Source organism: Tamandua tetradactyla, chromosome 17, assembly GCF_023851605.1.
Source record: "Tamandua tetradactyla isolate mTamTet1 chromosome 17, mTamTet1.pri, whole genome shotgun sequence".
Classification (NCBI taxonomy): Eukaryota; Metazoa; Chordata; class Mammalia; order Pilosa; family Myrmecophagidae; genus Tamandua; species Tamandua tetradactyla.
Window position 1 is genome coordinate 13,201,131 of NC_135343.1, and position 22,127 is coordinate 13,223,257.

At 38.6% G+C, this 22,127-nt stretch overlaps 1 long non-coding RNA gene across 1 annotated transcript; it reads right to left on the bottom strand.

Moving 5' to 3' along the window:
• Window positions 1-2,745: 2,745 nt before the first annotated feature.
• LOC143661494 (uncharacterized) lies at window positions 2,746-12,807 on the bottom strand. Its single transcript, XR_013164636.1, has 3 exons — window positions 12,483-12,807; window positions 11,269-11,376; window positions 2,746-3,368 (listed from the first exon to the last, which is right to left on the bottom strand). It is a non-coding gene; the product is annotated as an uncharacterized LOC143661494 (long non-coding RNA).
• Window positions 12,808-22,127: the final 9,320 nt, after the last annotated feature.

A 22,127-nucleotide genomic window follows, 5' to 3' on the forward strand; every position in this document is an offset into this window, starting at 1 on the left:
CCCTAAAGAGTAGGACAGAAAGATCAAAGGTGATGGTGGAGTTATACAGAGAAGATAGGGTTTAACAAATGAATATGATTGCTGAATCACTAAATTGATATTTCTTTTGGTCTCCAGTATCTTAGAGCAGCTAGAAGTAAAAACCTAAAATTGTGGAATTGTAACCCAACCAAACTCTGAAATCTGTTCTCCAACTAATTGTTGTGCTGTGCTTTGAAATATTGCTTTTTTTGTATATATGTCATTTTTCACAAAAAAGGAAAAAAAGTCAATTGTGATAATAAAAAAAAATGTTTATTCTCTCTGGCCTCCTATATTCTGGAGCAGCTAGAAGGAAAAATCTGAGAGGATGGTATGGTAGTCCTGTCACTACTTACTGAAGAGGGCTTTGAAAACTATTGCTTTTTTCTTTCTTTGCTTTGAATATATGTTATATAGTTAAAAATACCTGAAGTGGCATGAGAAAATTTAGCCAAGCTACTATCACTTAAACCATAAAACACAGAAACACATTTTTAATATCTCAGATACCTGTTTGCTCCCCATGTTCCCTGACTTAGCTTTTCCCTCAGTGTCATCTTTCTCACTCTCCTGACATGACTCTCTGTGGCCTATTTGTATACCGCAGTTACTAATAGTGGGTTCCAGCCTACAACCCTGGTTAGGTGTTATAGGTTAAGGCTTAAACCTGTCAGTCCATTCCACTGAAAGGTATAATAGAAGAATGAGGCATGCTCTCTTTGGTAAAGGAATGTATGTATCTTTGGTGGAGTAATAAGATATTCTCATATGAAATAACTTTAAAAGATATTAGCTAAAGTATTAAACTGAACATTCTCCAAGACCAGTAATGTAAAGAACAGGCAAAGAAAGTTCAGGGAAGTCAAAAGAGAGAGAGAGAGTAGCTTGAAGCAGAGTTTACATGGTACAAAGGAAAAGAGGAAAGACTTCGGTGGACTTTCAAGAACCTGAATGAGTATCAAAATTCAACTTTTGCAAGTTCAAAACAGTCAAAAAAAAAAAAAAAGAGGTAGCTCTTGATGAATGTAGGGCAATCATAGGAGACCACATCTGTAGGGTGACGTCTAATCTTAGGAACCACGATTCAGGTGAAATAGATGAATGACCAGGATGTTGTGAGATCTAGAAACCTATTTATTAAATGGAATAGCTAAAAAGTCTGTGTAGACTGGAAGAGAGAAGAGCCTGTGATAGCTGTCTTCAAACACAAGGATTGGATCATTCAAAGGTAGGATGGTGTGGTATAGGCGGGACCGTCCTTTGGAAGGGTCACCAGGATAGCTATCCTAGGCTTCTACTTGTTTGGGAGTGACACAGCACCACACATTTATTTTACATGCAAAAACACACTCATACACACACATACACTGTACCTGTCACAGTCAACAATGGTGGCAAGTTACTAAGCCTCAGTTCATCCATCTATGAAACTTTGTGCCCCATGGGGTCTTGAATGCTCCACCTATGATTCAGAAAGAGGCCAGATGATAACTTGCACATGTAAGAGAGTTCTTTAATAGGTAGGCAATTGGACTGTGTGGACTCTAATATATTTTCTAACACTATGGCTCTGTGAGTTTGCCTTTCTGTGTTGTTAATACATATATAGAGTCAGAAAGTCCTTTAGTCCTTCCAAGCCAACTCCTCCTCAACTATATCTGCCAAAAGGAACTAATCAGCACATCAAAATAAAATAAGAATATACAGTGAGCTCTATGATCTAGGCACAGAAAGGGAAGAGAAGCAATACATCCACAGTTCTCCCTTTATTTTTAACACCTGTTACATTGCCTAAGGTTTATTTAACAAGTATTTCAAATATTTGTTGGCATTCTTGCTTTCTCTGTTTCTTTAAAGAAGTAACAAATATTTTGTATTAGTTAGGGTTCTCTAGAAAAACAGAATCAACAGGGAACACTTGCAAATATAAATTTATAAAAGTGTCTCACGTGACCACAGGAACGCAGAGTCCAAAATCCACAGGGCAAGCTGTGAAGCCGATGACTCCAATGGAGGGTCTGGATGAACTCCACAGGAGAGGCTCACCAGCCGAAGCAGGAATGGGGCCTGTCTCCTCTGAGTCCTCCTTAAAAGGCTTCCCGTGATTAGATTTAGCATCACTAATTGTAGAAAACACTCCCCTTTGGCTGATTACAAATGGAATCAGCTGTGGATGCAGCTGACGTGATCATGACCTAATCCTAAGAAATGTCCTCATTGCAACAGACAGGCCAGTACTTGCCCAATCAGATAAACAGCTACCACAGCTTGGCCAAGTTGACACGTGTCCCTAACCATGACATATTTCTTCAAAGAAATATGTGTGTGAAGAAATGTTTGTTGGCATTCTTGCTTTCTCTGTTCCCTGTTTATGAAAAGCCTTGCCTTTTCCTTCCCCATTTATTACAGGGAGGCTGAGCAGTACATTTAGTGCCTCTTCTGCCAGATACAATTGCTGTGCGATTTCTAATAATATTCTCATTAAAACTAAGTCCTCTATGACTGATCCATATTTAATTCTTTGTCACTCAAGAATTTTTAACCTTTTGTACAGTAATGCCTGTGTTGGTGTGGTGAAGCCTATAGATGCATAAATAAATACCCCTCGTTACACAGAAAACCGATTATATTGAAATACAGTTCCATCCACAGACCTTCAACGAGTCCTTGGCCCCAGTTAAAATCTATAGGAAGGGAACCAGCAAAGGATGCACTTACCAAAGACAAAGATTGGGATTCAAGTGCTGAACCACTGAGTTTCCCTAGGTCCTCAGCTCCCATTTTTACAAGCAGGTCATGATCAGCTCCATCACTTCTTTTGGTCAAGACAACTTTCTTGAGTTAGCCACCTCTTTCCTGATTTTTAATTCTGTATTGCAGGAAATAATTGTTCTTCTAAGTCAGCACAGAAGTTCTACTTTTGTTTTTGTCTCCTTACCCAGGAGCCTACTTGGGGACCACATAGAACACGCATTACTAAGGTCATCATGGAGCAATAGCTTTGAATGAGCTAGAACAGATTCTAATCCCACTTCTAGCCTCAGGTAGGTAAGTCATTGAGTGTTTCTTCTTTCATGGCAAAGGAATAAAGAACCTTGTGTTGCAGGAATGGTATGAGTAAAGTATTCAACACAGAGCTTGGAATAGATGCTGGTTCTCTTTCTCCATACAAGGAGCAGAAAGAAGCAATGTGCTGGTTATTTTCCAATTTGCTCTTTCAAATCCATTCTCCACCATCTTCACCCTGCTTTTTGCTCCAGAAGGTTGCCCAGTGTGGAATACCTAAGTACACTCCTTTGCCATCTGGCTTCAGTTAAATCCAGACATCATGAAGCACCAATGGACTACTGGAAGGAAGGAGGAAAATGAAATCAGGATTTGGTTTCACCTTGCTGCCTCACTGCCAAATCTCACTTGGCTAGGTGAATCCACAGCTTTATCAGACAGCCCTCTCCATATATAGCCATTCCCTGTGGTTCTTATAACCTATCCCTCTCCTTGCTCCTCATGCCTAGGAAAAGCAATGACTCCCACTGTTACTAGCCCTGGAGTACTGTGCCACTCCTTATGGATTTATCTTTACCCTGCCCACACTTACCTAAATTGGTCTTTTAACTCAAATCTCCTCAATTATCCCATGGGTGTGTCATCTGTTTCCTACTGGAACCTTGACTGACTTAAACAACAGTCAACTAAATGAGGAAGGCACCTAGAGCAGGCCAAATGAACACACATACTCAAACAAGCTTGATATTTTTCCTATTGAATGTGTCGAGAATGACACATCCATCCATTTCTTTGCCCTGGTAAAAATGGGCCTATTTTATATTAAGAAGTAGAAGGAGAGAAGAACAAGAAAGCAGTGGAGGAAAGAGGAGTGAAGAAGAAATAGATGGATAGATGCACATGGAGGATGTTCTAGTTTGCAAGCTGCTGGAATGTGATATACCAGGAATGAAATGGCTTTTAAATGGGGGAATTTATTAAGTTGCAAATTTACAGTTCTAAGGCTGTGGAAATGTCCAAATTGAGGTACCAGCAAGAGGTTACCTTCACTCAAGAAAGGCCAATGTAGTTCAGGGTTTCTCTCTCAGCTGAGAAGGCACATGGTGATGTCTGCTAGCTTTGTCTCCCAGCTTCTTGTCATGAAGCTCCCCAGAGGGTTTCTGGCTGGTGGGCTCTGTTGGTTCTGGTGGCTCTCTTGGCTTTGGTGGCTCTTTCCAAAATGGTTCCCCCTTAAAGGACTCCAGTAAGCAAACCCCACCTTGAATGGGTGGAGACACATCTCCATGGAAACCATATAATCAAAAGTTACCACCCATAATTGGGTGGGGCATATCTCCATGGAAACAATAAAAAAGATCTTACCCAGCAATACCGAATGAGGATTAAAGAACTTGACTTTTCTGGGGCACACAACAGATTCAAACTGGTAGAGAGGGATAAAGCAAATTTTTTCTTAATGATTATTTATAGCAGAAGGGAAAGACCAAGGTGGAAGCCACAGAGATAGAAGCTAGATTTCTTTGACTATATCTTGTTTTACAGCTTTGATTTTGTAACCATGTAAATATCACAAAATTATAAATCAAATTAAATTTTAAAGTTTAAAGTTTTGAAACTCAAAAGCAAAATTAAACAAATGGATTTAAATATGTATTGAGTTGGCTACATAACCACACAGAAAGGAACTATTTCTGTTATTTGGGGCAGGCGATGTTGGTACCGTGGCAGAGGTCTCTCGCCTGCCATCCTGGAAACCTGGGTTCAATTCCCGGTGCCTGCCCATGAAAAATAAAGAAATAAAGAAATACAGTTATTTGAAAGTTTCTCCCTAGTGGGATATGCCTTAGGGCAATGGTTCTCAGTTGGGGTGATTATGACTCCAAGGGATTTTTGGCAATGTATAAAAATGTTTGATTATCACAAGCAGGGCAGGGTAATGCTACTGGCATCTACTAGGAAGAGGCCAGAGATGCTGCTAAACATCTACAGTGCACTCAACACCCACCTTCCCCACAACAAAGAATTATCTGGCCCAAAATGTCATTAGCGCCAAGACTAAGAGACCCTGCTTGGGCTGGAATCAGAAATTTTTTTCTTAACTGGCCAGAGAGCAAATATTTTAGGCTTGCTGGTTAATACAGTCTCTGTGGCAACTACTCAACTCTTCTGCTGTAGTGCTAGAGCATTTATAGACAATATGGAAAGGAACAGGTGTGGCTGTGCTCCAAAAAAACTTCATTTAAAAAACAGGTAGACACCTTATGAACCATACCTTGCCAACCCCTGCATTAGGATGAAAAGAACTGCAAGAGCACTTCAATTGGTTTTAATTATTATATCATTGGTTATATTATTGATACTTATGCGAGTTTGAGATAATACAAATGAGTAATGATATGTTGGTATCATTAGGAACGAGGATTTTCTATATAATAGCAGCAAAGAATTAGAAAAGAAAATTTTTGAGAAATTTACAAAGTAGCAATATACCTTGGTGCAATAGTTTGGAGCTGTTATGTACCCCAGAACAGGCCATGTCCTTTTACTCCATTCTTGTGGGTGCAGACCTATTGTGCATGGGACTTTTTTGGAACTTTAATTTGCATTTATTTTATGATGAAGTTACTCCCGAACCATAAATTCTTGTTTTTTCAGTTTCTTCTATACAATCTCTTCTTCTGGTTTAGGCACAATTTATTCTTTTTCAATAAAGATCATCTCAATATGGCAATCAAAGCTAATGTATGGGTAAATCTGACCATGAGCTCTATAAGTCCTGCAGCACATTTTAGGGGGCTTTGTTCACCTCAGTATGCTCAATGACCAGGGACCCTACATCTAAACCCTTACATACAGCATTACCCTTTACATTTTAAAGCATGTGCAATAAAAATTCAGTACTTTTTTTGGGCCACTAATCCTGCATCCAGTCCCACCATTTGGCATGGACACACCTGCCAACACCAGCACTGTGACAATGGAATGGCACACATTGCTTCTGTAGAGTGACATCTTTCAGATACTTGGTGGCTTTTCGAATATGCATATCTCTGATGGCCTGAGCAGTTTTTTGGGCATTCTTAAAGTGAACACAAAGATCTGAACCTTTTGATTTGCATAATTTTGTGGGGGTTTCTGGGTCAAGTGAATAGCGAACCATTTTCAGAGATTACCTCCAGCTGCTTACTGAAAGAGCTGGGTGAAAACTTTTCGTTAGGTTGAGAGAGAGAGAGAGAGAAAGAGTGAAAGAGAGAGGGAGAGAGATGCGAAGGGAGGATACAGAGAGAAAGCCACTGAAACCAGGAGCTGAAAGCAATGAATCCTGAGAGCAAAGGACAGCAGAGACTGGCCATGTACCTTCCCAAGTGATAGAGGAGCCTAAGATGCCAGCTGCCTTTCTTCAGAGAGGCTATCTTTTTCTTGATGCCTTAAGTTGGACATTTTCATGGTTTTAAGAATCACATATTTGTAAACTAAGAAATCCTCATTGTAAAAGTCAAACTATTTCTGTTATATTGCATTCCGCAGCTCTAGAAAACCCAAACACTTGGCATAAATCTAGTAAAATATTTGCAAGACCCCCTACAGTGATGTTCTAGTTTGCGAGCTGCCAGAATGCAATATGCCAGAAACAGAGTGACTCTTAAAAAGGGGAATTTAATAAGTTTCTAATGTACAGTTCTAAGATCGAGAAAATGTCCCAATTAAAACAAGTGTATAGATATGTTCAATCAAAGGCATCCAGGGAAAGATACCTTGGTTCAAGAAGGCCAATGAAGTTCAGGGTTTCTCTCTCAAGTGAGAAGGCACATGGCAAACACAATCACGGTTTCTTTCTCCACTCGAAGGACACATGGCAAACACAGCATCGTCTGCTAGCTTTCTCTCCTGGCTTCCTGTTTCATGAAGCTCCCCGGGAGGCATTTTCCTTCTTCATCTCCAAAGCACTGGCTGATGGACTCTGTGCTTCATGGTGCTGCAGCATTCTCTGCTCTCTCTGAATCTCCCATTCTCCAAAACGTTTCCTCTTTTATAAGACTTCAGAAACTAATCAAGACCCACCCAAATGGGTGGGGCCATGTCATCACCTAATCCAGCTTAACAACCACTCTTGACTAAATCACATCATCCAGGGAGATGATCTGATTACAATTTCAAACATACAGTATTGAATAGGGATGGGATTTAGATTAAAACATGGCTTTTCTAGGGGACATACATCCTTTCAAACCAGCACAAGTGAAAACTACAAAACATTTCTGAAAAAAATTTAAGATCTACATATATAGAAATATATGCCACATTCATGAATTTAAGTACTCAGTATTATTAATATTTATAACCTCTTAAATTGATATAGAAATTAAATATACTGTATGGTCCCACTGATGTGAACCGACATTCGAGAATAAACTTGGAATATGTCATTGGTAACAGAGTCCAGCAGGAGTTAGAAACAGGGTAAGATAATGGGTAATTGGAGCTGAAGGGATACAGACTGTGCAACAGGACTAGATACAAAACTCAAAAATGGACAGCATAATAATACCTAATTGTAAAGTAATCATGTTAAAACACTGAATGAAGCTGCATCTGAGCTATAGGTTTTTTTTGTTGTTGTTTTGTTTTGTTTTTTGCTTGTTTTTGTCTGTCTGGTTGTTTTTTTGTTTGTTTGTTTGTTTTTACTATTATTATTACTTTTATTTTTTTCTCTATATTAACATTCTATATCTTTTTCTGTTGTGTTGCTAGTTCTTCTAAACCGATGCAAATGTACTAAGAAACGATGATCATGCATCTATGTGATGATGTTAAGAATTACTGATTGCATATGTAGAATGGTATGATTTCTAAATGTTGGGTTAATTTCTTTTTTTCTTTTTTCCATTAATTAATAAAAAAATAAAAATAAAAAATTAAACGACAAAAAAAAGAAATTAAATATACTTTCAAAATGTCAGCAAGTCATTTTGAACAAAGAGACAAGATGATTCTAAAATTACAAGGATGCCCAAAAGATCTAGAACATCCAAAATAATCTTAGGGAAAAAAGAATAAAAATAGAGGCCTTATACTACCGGTTTACAAGACTTACTAGAAAGGTAGTAACCAGTGCGGTATGGTATTAGATAAGGATATTCAAAAGGTCAATAGAACGGAATAGGGAGTCCAGAAATAGACTCACACATAAGCAGTCAATTGATTTTCATCAAAAGTACCAACTCAAAGTAATAGGGGAAGACTTTTTTTTTTAATGTTGCTGGAACAAATAGATACGAAGATGGTTAAAAAAAAATTCTTATGCATTAAGTAGATATCACCTTGTTATTCAAGATGTAATGGAGAGGCTGGAGGGAACTGCCTGAAAATGTAGAGCTGTGTTCCAGTAGCCATGTTTCTTGAGGATGATTGAATAATGATATAGTTTTCACAGCGTGACTGTGTGACTGTGAAAACCTTGTGTCTGATGCTCCTTTTATCTACCTTGTCAACAGACGAGTAGAACATACGGAATAAAAATAAATAATAGGGGGAACAAATGTTAAAATAAGTTTAGTTTGAAATGCTAGTGATCAATGAAAGCAAGGGGTAAGAGGTATGGTATGTATAATCTTTTTTTCTGTTTTCGTTTTATTTCTTTTTCTGTTGTTTTTTTATTTCTTTTTCTGAATTGATGCAAATGTTCTAAGAAATGATGAATATGCAACTAAGTGATTATATTGTGAATTACTGACTATATATGTTAATGTTTTAAATAATAATAATAAATACCCCAAAAAAAACACATCTTATCTCACTCCACACACAAAAATTAACTCAAGATGGCTCATAGATCTAAAAGTAAAATAAAGAACCATAATGCTTCTAGAAAGAAACATACAAAGATATTTGAATGATTTCAGGGTTGGCAATATTTTCTTGGACAGTACACAAAAATCATACCTCCAAAAAGAAAAAAAACAGATGCACTAAGAAAAAGAGGACAACCCATTGATTGGGAAAAAATATTTGTAGTATATATATAAGACAAATAAACAAAAACAAATGTCCACCAATAGGTGAATGAGCAAACAACTTGGGATAAAGCCATATAACAGAAGACCATTTGGCAATAAAAAAGAACTATTGCACACACAACAATAAGAATAAATCTCAAAAACATTCTGTTCAGTGAAAGAAAATAGACACAAAAAAATATATTTATTGTATGATTCCATTTATATGAAATATAAATACAGGTAACAACAACCTAGAGAGAAATCAGACAGTGGTTGAGGAGGGTGTGTGTGGAGAATTAACCAGAAAGGGGAAGGCGAGAACTTTCTGGTAATGGATATATACTATATTTTATTTTGGGTAGTGGTTACATTGTGCTTTCAGAACTCATTTAATGGAACAGTTAATATCTGTGCACTTTATTGTATGTTCATTATATGTCAATAAAAATAGCCCTTAAATTAAACTACTATGGTCACGTAAAAAGGACTCAGAAGTCAACTTCAGTGAGACAACCATTGGCCATAAAGATGGGGCAATATGATTATCAATAAGAATAGTAGTTGCAATCCAGGGGAGCCTCAACTTAATTCAGGCATTTAAAATTACATTTTCTGAAAACTCATCAGAAAATGTATGATTCTGAGCATGCTCAGAAATGACCTATTATTTTGAAAATGGGAAAATCAAGCATTTTTCCTATATTTCCTGAGTGAACTTCAACAACATAGTTGATGAAAGGAAGTTCTCCTTATAGAGCATATCTCTTCTCCAATATACAATGAAGAAAAGATGATAGAATTAGAATTTGCAACCCCTAATGATTTAATGGACCTGAGAAATAATCAACAGTGGCTGCTAACATCAAAAAAAGAGAGAGAACTTGATATTACATGCCTCTCAATGGAAGTGCACCACACTACCTATGAAGTAATCTTGCCAAACAAATAAAGTCCAAATCTGATCAAGCCTTTCATTTGATCTAACTACCAACTTACAGGAAATACAGGGGACAGGGGAGCACATTAATAGACCCTCACAAGGATGCAATGAACAAAATCCAGACAGTGAGAAATTCTATAGGTCAAAAGACCCAGTTTCTTCAAAACTAAGTTGAGGAAAAAGAGAGAGAAAGGATTTATAGGTTGAAAGAAATGTAAGACATATCAACCAATTGTCATTTATAGACCTTATTTGAATCCTTATTCAAACAAAGTACTGGAAAGTTTATAGACAATTAGGGAAAGGAGAAAGTGACTAACATTTGATAATATAAAGGAATTACTGGTAATTTTTTGTAGATATGATAATGGTTTCATAGTTATGTTTTATAAAATGAACCCTCATCTATTTTTTTAGGTGCATGGTCCAGGAATCAAACTCGGGTCTCCTGCATGGAAGATGAGCATTCTATATCACTGAACCACCAGTGCACCCTAATCTTTTAGAGCTATATACTAAAATATTTATTAATGAAATGATATGATGTCTGGGATTTGCTTCAAAATAATTCCAGATGGGAGTGGGGCTACATATGATACATCTAGGGATTAACAGCTATAGATGAAAAGGATGGGCTACAGGTTGACAACTGATGAATCTGAGTCATGGGTACATGCAAATTCATTACTCTCCCTACCTTTGTGTATATATGAAATTTTCTCTAATAAAAAGCTTAAATGAACAAAAACCTAGGCCTCTATAATGACAAATGAACCTGATTCTCAGTTTTTCCTAATATATTTTCTCCAGTCCCAATAATGAGTATTAATCAGTGAGACTGGTTGCTTAAAACTAAAGCTGCACATTGGAAACATAAAAAAATATATCAAGCTCCGGCTGTGCTCTAGTCTGATTAACTCTGAATCTCTGGAGATTGGGTCCAAACATCAATATTTTTAAAGCTCCTTGGGGTATACTAATTTTCAACCACAGTTGAAAATCACAGATAAATATAAACTTAACTCCTTGTGGCTTTTCATGCCCTTTCTGAATGCTGTATCAGTTGAGACCTAAGGAGAAACAAATTCTCCCCACAATTTGTAGAAATGGGAGCAGAATTAAGAAGGTAAACAAGGCTCCAGTAAGGGGGCTTTAATAACCCTAGAGATGAAGAGATAAGCAATAGAAATAGTGTTATCGGAGCCCAGTGAGGGCAGGAGTTGTCAAAGAGTCACAGTCACAGAGGTATACAGTCACAGTGGAGATAAGATGCCAAAGCAGGAAGGGGGCAGAGAAAAATACCCTGGTCTCTCTCTTCTTCTGCCTCGGCGATGCACCCTCTAGGAGTCAGCTTTCCAGGTCTGGACACAGAGCAGGGCAACAATGGCAGAGAGCGGACAAGAGGGAGCACTGCAGGGTGGACAAAGAACAGCCAGTCTCGGTGCCCAGTGCATTGAGATGGTCCCTAACAATTGCAGATGTTCCCTGCCACCTGCCAGGCCAAAGCAGATTTCCCCACCTCCTCCCTGTTTGCTGGTAATTAGAGGAACAATTGAATCATTTGCTTGGACCCGCTGTGAGGAAGAGGCCAGAAGTTGGTCTCACTGGTGGCCTTCCAGGTCAACAGAAACTACACATCAGTGACCAACAAAGAGTCTGATTTACCAGTCTATATGAACTACAGTATCACATGCTTGTCATTTCCCCAACAAAGAACTAGCCTCTTGATTTCCCTTTCTTGACCTAGCTCTCCCTCTTCTTTTTTTAAAAACAAAAAGAACAGATTATAAAGTATTGTTATCAATGACTGCATCTAGAAATACTGTGTAAAATCTCATTTTTGAGCTGGGAAGCTCTAAGGATGTCATCTAGCTCATCATCCTCATGTTACAAATTGGGAAATTGAAGCCAGAGAGGCAAAGTGACTTGTCTAAGGTTTCCCATCTGGTTAAATGCAGAGTCCAATTACTCTGATTCCCTCCCACACTTCTTTCCCCTACCCCACAAGCTTCTAAAATCAGTTGTCTTTCTAGCCAGCCAAAACAGGACCATTAAACCCCGAGGGTAGCAAGATAATGTGAATGCTTGCCATTAAACTTTGACCCTTTATCTCTAAATGTGGCTTCCCAAATCCACTTCATGGCAATTACTTGGTCTATCTCCAAGGGCAGACTTTTTAAAGATGAGAAAGGAAATAGATGCCAACAAGTTTCCAGTTGAGTGGTTGCCTTAAGTAAAGCCAAGTTGTTCCACAGGAGTGTGAATGGCCACTCTCACTCCTATGGAGGAAGCAGGCTTCATTCATTTTCTAACAAAAATCTAATCAGTCCCCAAAACAACTTTTTCTGACTTTCATTCAGCCTGCAGGTGTAGCAACTGGTAGTGCTCAAACCGGCATGGTTGCTGCCAAGAAGCAGCAGGGTCAGCTATAATCTTCTGCTGAGCAGAACTCCCAACCCTCATCCCTAACTGCCGCCTGCTAAGGGCAGCGTGGGAGCTTAAACAAGGGCTGTTACCTAGTGAGTTAGGAGTCTCTGTCCTCTGGCAGGGGGTGAGACACAGATGGTGGGAGACACAGGAACGGGAATCCCAGAGCCGAGGGATGGAGACCAGGGAGCAGCAGGCTCTCTACAACTCGAGGCAGAAGGCAAGCAGCAGCAGGGCAGTGGCTGGGGACACTTCTAAAATTAGATTAGTAATCACAAGTCTCAGATCCATAACTGAAGGTCCACCCAAGAGTGAGGGGACACCAGAGATTTCCCAGGGTCCTTTCCATTTCAGTGAACCCAGTCCTCGTGTGACATTTAGGTTCTGGTGTCAACTTGGCCAAGTGTTGATGTCCAGTTGTCTGGTCAGGCAAACACTAGCCTGACCATTGCTGCAAGGATATTTTGTGGCTAGTTGATAAAATGAAAGTCTTGTCTCGTACAAACAAGACAATCCAATCAGCTAGGGACTTTTAAGGGAGAAGAGAGAATTTTCACTGCTTCTTCATCCAGAGAGCCTCTCCTGTGGAGTTCGTCAAGACCCTTCATCGAAGCTGCCAGCTTTACAGCCTGCCCTAAGATTTTGAACTCTTCCATTCCCACAGTTGCATGAGACATCTTTATAAATCTCATATTTACAGGTCTCTCCTGTTGGTTATTTTTCTTTAGAGAACACTGACTAATGTACCTAGAAGGGCCAGCAGCATGCAGCAGCCTTCAGCCTACATCCCAGAATTCTCCACCATAGCCCTGCTAGCTCCCTTCATAGCACCTCACCATGATTTCAGATAACACATTTGATTATTTGTTTTCTTGTTTCCTCTTTGTCTCCCGACCTGGCTCCATTCCATGGGGTCAGGGATTGTTGTGCCCTGGACTACACCTTATACCTACGAGGCACTCAAATATTATTTGGTGAAATTGTTAAATAAATGAATGACTCTAGGAAATATCTTTATTCTTGAGAGAGGCAATTGTTTGCAGTAGCAACTTGTTATGACAGTATATTCCTATGTGTCTGCTTGGCTAGAAAACAGGGGGAACACTACTCTGCCCTGTCCAATATAATAATGGCTAACATTTGCCATTAGGGTGGCACTGGACTTTGAGGCACTTTCGCATTCATTATTTGCTCCACATAATTACCCTTTCAATTTTTTTCCTACTAATTATCATTCTGTTTTTAGAATTGGATACCCATAGCTTAAAGAGTAAATGATTTTCCCCTTTCTTTTGACGGACAAAGTGCTTTTCATATATTATAGTCATTGTTGATAGTAATAATGCCAAAACTTTATGCATAGTGCCATTCCTCCTAGAGTTTAAAGCCTTTCATACATATTGTCAAATTCTTCAGAATTCTTATTAGGAAAAAACCTTCTCAGGATGCTACGTAAATATATTTAAAAGTTCTTTAAAACATTTAAACACATCTCAACCTAATGTACACTCCCAGTCTCCCCAGTTTAGCACATTTCCATTCTGATTATCTGTTTTTGAGACAAAAAAAATTTTAACACAAACCTGAAAACTCAGCTGTAAACTTCCACTCTCTGGTCAAACTCTGGCTTCCTTTCCATACCTCAGCCACAAGTATCAGCTTCTCAGGGATTCAAATAAAGCACCAGACTCACTTGCCTCTCTTGTCACCCTTTGTGATGCTTTTGGTCTTAGTAAGAGTAGACAGTGGAGACAATAGCTAACAGGCTTTGAGTGCTTGCTATGTATCCCACACTGTGCTAACTGCTTACATATCATCTTATTGGGCCTTCTGACAGAGACTTCTTAGTCTCCCCCAGTAGCCACACTAACAGAAATGTTAGCTAGGTGCACAGCCATCCAACAAAAAGGCTGTATTTCCCAGCCCCCTTACAACTAGATGTGGCCAGATGACCAATTTCTGCCCAATTAGACATAAGTAAAAATATCCTGTAGAGGCTTCCAGGAACATGATTCATCCTTAAGCATGTTTTTCCTCTCCCTTTGCTCATAACCATTCACACTGGTTTTTATAATTTAAGAACCTTGTGGTAGGTTGAACTATGTACCCCAGAAATAAAACATATTCTTAGTCTTAATCCCATTCCTTTGGGTATATAAACCCATTATAAACAGGGCCTTTTGAAGATGTTATTTTTGGGTAAAGTCTGGCCAAGTGAATCAGGATTGGTCTTAATCCTACTATTGGAGGCCTTATAAAGAAAAAGCCACAGGGAGGAGCCAGAAACTGGAAGGCAACAGAACCCAGAAGAGAAAGAAGAGGACATCACCATGTGATGGGAAAGCAAGTTACCCATGGATTGCTGGCCAGCTGGAAAGCCATTGGGAGAAGGCAAGCTTCTAGTCTCTAAAACCATGAGCTAATAAATTCCACATTTTAACTACAAACCCATTGTTTGGTATTTGTCATAGCAGCCAGGAAACTAAGACAAAAGTAAAGCATAATCCATTAATAACTTCTACCTTGATTTTTTTTCTGATGGTGGTTCTCAAATCTCTCACCACTCCTCAATTTCTCCATCTTACCCCTTATATATCAATGTTCTCCTTTTTGAACCAACCTTAACTTATGGGAAAGCAGCTACCAATACTTTAAAAACTGGCATAATATAATTTTCCCCTTGTCTTCTCTTTCGGGGGGCATTAGAGACCCTCCACTTTTTCTTCTCTTCCTAATCCACATTTAACACTGTCCTGGTTCCCAGAAGAAAAAGTCAGGATGGGATCCCTGCAATTCCTATTTGGTTCATATCACCTGACAAAGCAACCCATCCCCATCCTATACCTTCTCAGGATTTGCCTCCTGGCCCATATTATCTTAAGCACTTCACATTCTCACTTGCCTTCTCTCCTGCTGCAGCCATGCTGATGCCTTCCTATAATTCCTATAAGAATAAAAGAAGACAAATCTTTAATATTATCCCATTTTACCCATGGGAAAATCAAGGCCAAAGAGATGTGAGAATTTGTCCAAGATTGCAACGAGCAGGAGAAACTACATCTTTGGACACACATCTCTGTCCAGGACTCTACTTCTTGCCCTAGCATTCCTTTCTTTTCATATATCATCCCAGATTTCCTGGAGACCAGGCAGAACATGGCAATTTTTACTTTCATTTAAGGGTGGATATAGTGAATTATCCAAGATCCCTGACTAAGCCCATCCTGAAATAGAAACCAAGAGGTCTTCACTCTACCAATCCTATGCTTTATCTATTATAACTTGCTACCAGACAGACAACGGAGGTGATTTTATTTTTTATACAGACTTCACTTAAATGGAATTCCAAGTATGAGGAAGATGGATATAGTTTTAAATACTGAGCCCCACAATTCTAGAGAAGACGCCCATGAAAGTTCAGGAAAACCCACATATTAGAGAGGAAAAAGCCCTGGCTTTGGACCCAGCCATTCGCAAACTCATCAGGTGACAATAGGATTCAGGACAAGGTACTTAATAATCTTTGTGACCTTGAGCAAGACTTTTCCCTTCTCTGGTGAGTGCTTTCAGCCTCAATATCAGATCCACTGAAACAGGCGCTCAAGTGCTCAGGGGATGCTGAGTGTCATGGAGAAGAAACAACAGCACTGAGAAGGCACTTAGGAATGGAGTGAGAGAAGAGGGGGATAGTTTAATCAATCTTACTTAACCAAGGTTGTGGATTGAAGGCAAGTGAATGAAGGCAAAAAAACACACTATTTCATAAAGCCAAGGTGTCTTAGTTGCCTTTGTACCCCTAGTTGTTTTGTTTGTTTGTTTGTTTGTTGCATGGGCAGGCACCGAGAATCGAACCCAGGTCTCCGGTATGGCAGGCAAGAACTCTGCCTACTGATCCACCGTGGCCCACCCTGTACCCCTAGTTTTTATCACCCACAGAATGTCCTAAGTATTTGGTGAATGAAAGAAGAAATGAATGAAATGGGGTAGGGCTTGGAAGAAGTTATCCAAACATCTCATTGGATGTAGTGACTTCAGATTCAATCTTGGTATTTGATACATCTACATCAGTGGTCTTAGGCTGAGACTGGAAAATATCAGATTTTTCTACTTATTTAACATGGTTTCACACATTGCATTTTTTAAAGTTAATTTGCATACATTATTCTAATTAATGCTATACTCGCACCAAAAAATAACCACAAGGAAGGTTATATTATTACAATTGTATTATGAAGAAACTGAGGCCAGAGATACTCAAACATGTTTCTCACATCCCACATCCAGGAAGGAGAGGATCCAGGTATTCTGAACCTGTGCTAGTTCCAGGCTCAGGTACCCAAGAAGCAGGACACCATAGGCTAATTACCCACAAAAAGAGGGACTGCACCACCAACATCAGATAGTGAAGCGGTGCATAGCACAACATGAATTTCCACCTTTAAGAAAGGGCTCATATATATAGAACTCTCACTACTGGTCCATAGATAACCAAGGCAGCTCCTCAGTGAGTTGAAGAAAGAACAGCAAATAAGTATCTCTAACAGCTGGTCAAGTGGGAAGAGGTAGGGAATCAATGGACAAGTATGTTCCAAAATTCAGTGATGATTTTCATGGCCCAGCATAACTCAAGCTCAAAAATTTACATTAGCCTAAATTGAAAGGAAGTAGATTGCTGAGAGCAGAAAGCCTGGGCCTAGAGGAGCTGAAAGGAATAGTGGATGATATCAAGGAGATAGCAAAAATCCTTACCATACTAAGTACCACAAACCAGATGTCAATGCTTGTTTACTTTGGGAAGCTGCCAAGCACCTAATGAGCAAAAAAAAAAAAAAAAAGGCTAGTTCAGAGGCCTCTTAAAAAGAAATTAGCCAGGGAACAATTAAAGACCTTGAATGAACAATTAGTCCAACTGGCAAAGACTTATAAATCCTCTGCTCAAAATAGTTAATTGAAATTATCAGCCTTTGGAGAGAAATTACTCTTTTTTAAATTAGTGAATTGCCATTAGGGTGATGAAGAGCTATAAGGAAAAGGTCAATAAACCAATTATTCAGAAAGAAGAAGCCCAAACTCTTTATTCAAAGCCACAGTAACTAAATCAACAACGTGATTTAGTCAACATGAACTTTTCTGCTGAATTCATTCAGTATACTCAATTCTAAGTTATCTTGGAACAGCTAAGTGATACACCAAATCCAGTCAAAGTAAAGAGAAAAATGGAAACATATATAAACTCAATAGTCTGCTATATTCACCCATATTCTGCCCCTGGAATGACCACTTGAAATGGAAGTCTCCAGATGCCCTCAAGTTTGGTCTATTTAGATATCAATGACTGATTTAAAGGCATCTTTCTTCCATATTCATTGTACAATAGATGTCCAATAAAATTTTATTTTGATTGCATGTTTTGGATATTCATATAATTTAGAACACTGGTTCTCAACCAGGAACAATTCCCCGCCCCCCCACCCCCCAGAGGACATGCAACAATGCCTGAAGACATTTTTATTTATCACACCTGGGAAGAGAGGTACTGAAGAAGCCAAAGAAGCTGCTAAACATTCTACAATTCACAGGACAGCCCCCATGACAAAGAGTTACTAGCCCAAAATATCAACAAAGCTAAGAAACTTTGAATTTGCCCTAACTTTATAAATAAAGGATTTCTTGACAAATAAATGGCATTGACATGATAAATGGAAATATTACTTTGGCTAGGCAAATTACAGTTTTTGAGACATTACCTTGCATGTTAACTGTTCTAAATTGCTACCTGCCAGAACGGGATATACCAGAAACAAAACAGCTTTTAAATAGGGGAATTTAATAAGTTGCAAATTTATAGTTCTAAGGCTGTGAAAAAAAATATCCAAATTAAAGCACCAACAAAAGGCTACCTTCACTCAAGAAAGGCCAATGAAGTTCAGGGTTTTCTCTCAACTGGAAAGGCACATGGCGAACATGGAAACCTCTGGCCTTCTTGTTTCATAAAGCTATCGCAGGGGTATTTTCCTTCTTCATCTCCAAAGGTCTTTGGGATGCGTGGGCTCCCGTGGTTTTTGTGGATTTAAGGCTGTCTCCAAAATGTTTCCTCTTTTAAAGGATTCCAGTAAAAGTAATCAAGGCCCACCTGGAATGGGTAGAGTCACATCTCCCTCTAATCAAAGGTTAATGCCCACAATTGGGGGAGTCACATCTCCATGGAAATGATCTAATCAAATTTCCAATCCACAATGCTAAATAGGGATGAAAGGAAATGGCTGCCTCCACAAGATGGATCAGGATAAAAACATAGCTTTTCTAGGGTAACTATTCCTTTCAAACCAGCACATCAACACTGATCACAACAATGACAAATTTTTGTCTTTCCCTTATAGCCAATTGTATTAGTCAGTGTTCTCTAGAGAAACAGAACTAACAAGAGATATCCATAAAGATGAGATTTATAAAGGTGTCTCAAGCAACTGTGGGAATAGAAGAGTCCAAAATCCACAGAGCAGGGTGTGAAGCTGGCAGCTCTGATGAAGGGTCTGGACAAACTCCATAAGAGAGTTTGTGTTGACTGAAGAAGCAGTGAAAAATTCTCTCTTCTTCCTTATAAAGTCTTCAACAGATGAGATTATCTTGTTGGTGGGAGACATGCCTTTGTTGATCGCAGATGTAATCAACCACAAAGGCAATCAACTGACTGATGAGTTAATACACCAGCATTTCAGTTTATTACTAGCCATGATATATCCTTGCAGAAAAGGTTAGGCCAGTGCCTGCCTGACCAGACAACTGGGCATCATCACTTGGCCAAGCTGACACCAGAACCTAACTATCACTCCAATCTATCAGGATTTTTCATTGGAAACAATTCATTAAATAGTTCTTCCATTCAAATCTTCCATACTTTAAACATTTTTACTTAGTAAGACTGGGATTCTCTATACCAACTGAACCAATTATCTGAAATTAGTGAGGTTAAATTATAATATAATTATATGTGTTAGATATAATTATAATATTGAAAGTAAAAATATTTAATATGTTAACATGCATTTTTATTTAAATATATAAATTTATATTTAAAATATATGCATGTTTGTGATACAATTATCCCAAAAGGAGCTAATGTACTCATATTTCTTATTTTTAAACAAATATCTCTCTAATAAGAACTCAAATAAAAAGAGATTATATCATTTTAATGTTTTTTTAAATATATTTAAGTAACCATCCAGAGCAAAACAACTACTTTTCTTTTTGCTCAGTGCTTGATTATAGGAGCCAAATTTTTAGCTGGGATTTAAGTATATATTCTGTTCCCAAGTATTCAACATTTATGACCTGTGAGACTTGTTTGTCCACAGAGTACATATTAAACCAGCTACTGGAAATACATTAAGATTATATATGTTAATTAGCATTTGACAAACTTTGCCTCCTCAATGCCTACTGGGATAGTAGCTAAGTGCTCAGCTTGACATATTATCAAAACACACATAAACAGAAAGCCAAATCCTCAAACAGGGCATAAAATCATGAATTACATGATCCGGTGAGGGTTCCAGGGAAAACAGCAGCTTCCGAGAAAAAAAATTATTCCAGAGAAAGTCACGACCTCTGGTGAGTCGCATATTTTTCATCTTGTTGGCTTTCTCTAGAGGGTAAAGAAGTACTCTTAGGAACAGTGAGAATAATACGTCCAGTTAAAGACCTGTAGTGTCACTGGAAGTATTTTCATTTAGGTTTCGGAGCTGCTCCTTGGTTTACTGTATAATCTCTTCAGCCCCTGAAAGCAAGGAAACAATTTCAAGAGGACAAACTTGGTATCGGTAGAGCCCTAGAGTCCAGTCCCTCTGTCACAGTGCTGACTCTGTAACCTTAAGAAGGCCCAGATTCAGGACATGTCACAGATTGGGTCCGAGAGGGCAGTTTGAGCTCGGCTTCATCTTCTCAAGTCCTTTTGGCATTTTTAAGAGTAATACATATAACCAGAGTCATAGACTCACAGACCTGAGAGAAAAAAAGTTCAAACTGGTGTCCCTTTACAGGACCACACCACGTGTGCAATTCCCATGTAAATCTTGTGACTAATGCAATTGTATTACAGAGCTTGGAAGATTTTTAAACTATCACTTTGTTAAATGTGAACATTTAAACATCAAAATTTTCTTCTTTTTTCAATCTGTGATCTTGCTGCTAATTGGAAGTCATCAGAGCCTCCCCCCACTCTGCTTGACTTTGCTTCTGTTCAAATTCACCATTATGCCTCTCAAAATCCATCTCTCTTGATAGTCATGTGTAATATATAAGACAATGACTGTGTCATATTGAAAACTAAAATTTATTTTAAATTACAAAAAATGAATAAATAAAGGACTTCTGGAACAAACAGGGAATAGATGAAACAAGAACGCCAAAATGCTTGATAATTGATGAGATTAGGTAATAAGAATATGGGAATTTGTTTCCTTGTTCACTGCCTTTGTAAATATTTGAACTTCTCCATAACAAGATATTAAAATAAAAATTTAAAAATAAATTATAGCTCAGGAGGCAGGCAGCAGAATATAATTTAATACACAGACCTGCCTTGTTGACTTGTACCCTGAGTGGCACTCTGAGCTGTCACCAACTTGATGCACTACCATCATAAATTATTGGACAGCTTGGTCATCCAAGGTGAAAGAGGTAAAACAGCAGCTAACTGAAGTGATTTTAAATGATTTGTCCAGTCATACAGATTCCTTAACAATCTACAGGCAAGTCAAAGCCTATCATACATAATGAGGTTACCCGTCCACAGGGATATATTCTTACACTGACTCTTACATCTTCCCTTACCCAGTCTGATCCAAGGTCTATATGACCAAAGTAGCCAGAGGCAGTTTGTCTTTCATAAATGTTTTTCAAAGGAGCAGTTGTGCCTTCCAGCTCATTCAGAGAGTCCTTAAACAGAAAATAGGGACAGCTGCATTTCTTGCTTCTCTTGGCTCTGAGATGTAGAGCTAAAATTAGACATGCACAGAAGTCTCCAAACTCCCGCCACCCCATTCCCTGAAAAGTAAGGAATGCATATGTTCCTTCAAGTGCAGAAAGTCAGCCAGGTGGAGAGTGATCCTCCAAAGTCACCTGTGGAGTTTCATAGTACATATGACCATGCCAAGATCTCCCTGATGCCCTCACCTTAAAAGATGTCAGTTTCTTCACGAGATATCCAGGCATGTATATTTTGAAAAATCCCCCAGAAAAAATCTGAAATTTTTCCACTTTTCAAAGGGGGTCTTGAAAGAAGTTCAGAACATGAAGATGGCAGATAACATCTTGGGATAATCTTAGAAATTCCTGTTGGAACATTTTAGAATCTCATCTATAATGGTTCCAAAGGCAACCTGAGAAATAGTACAGAATATTTGCATAAGAATCACTCAGAGTTTATTAAAATTACAAACTGTAGGCCATACCCAGAGATTCCGAATTGGCAGGTAAGACTCAGGAATCTGAGTTTAATGAGCTTCTCAGGTGATTCTGATGTGCTATCAAACTTGGAAACTATTAGTGCATGATACCTCAAATGCCATTTTGGAGCCCTTTGTATTTTCATCCATCCATTTAGCAAATACTTATTGTGCACTTACTTATGGTGCCACAAGTCTTGCGGGAGACACTAGCACATTTGGTATGGACCCCACATCATAGTGTGACAGGCGCTTTAATAGACTAAATGCAAAGGGATGTGGGAA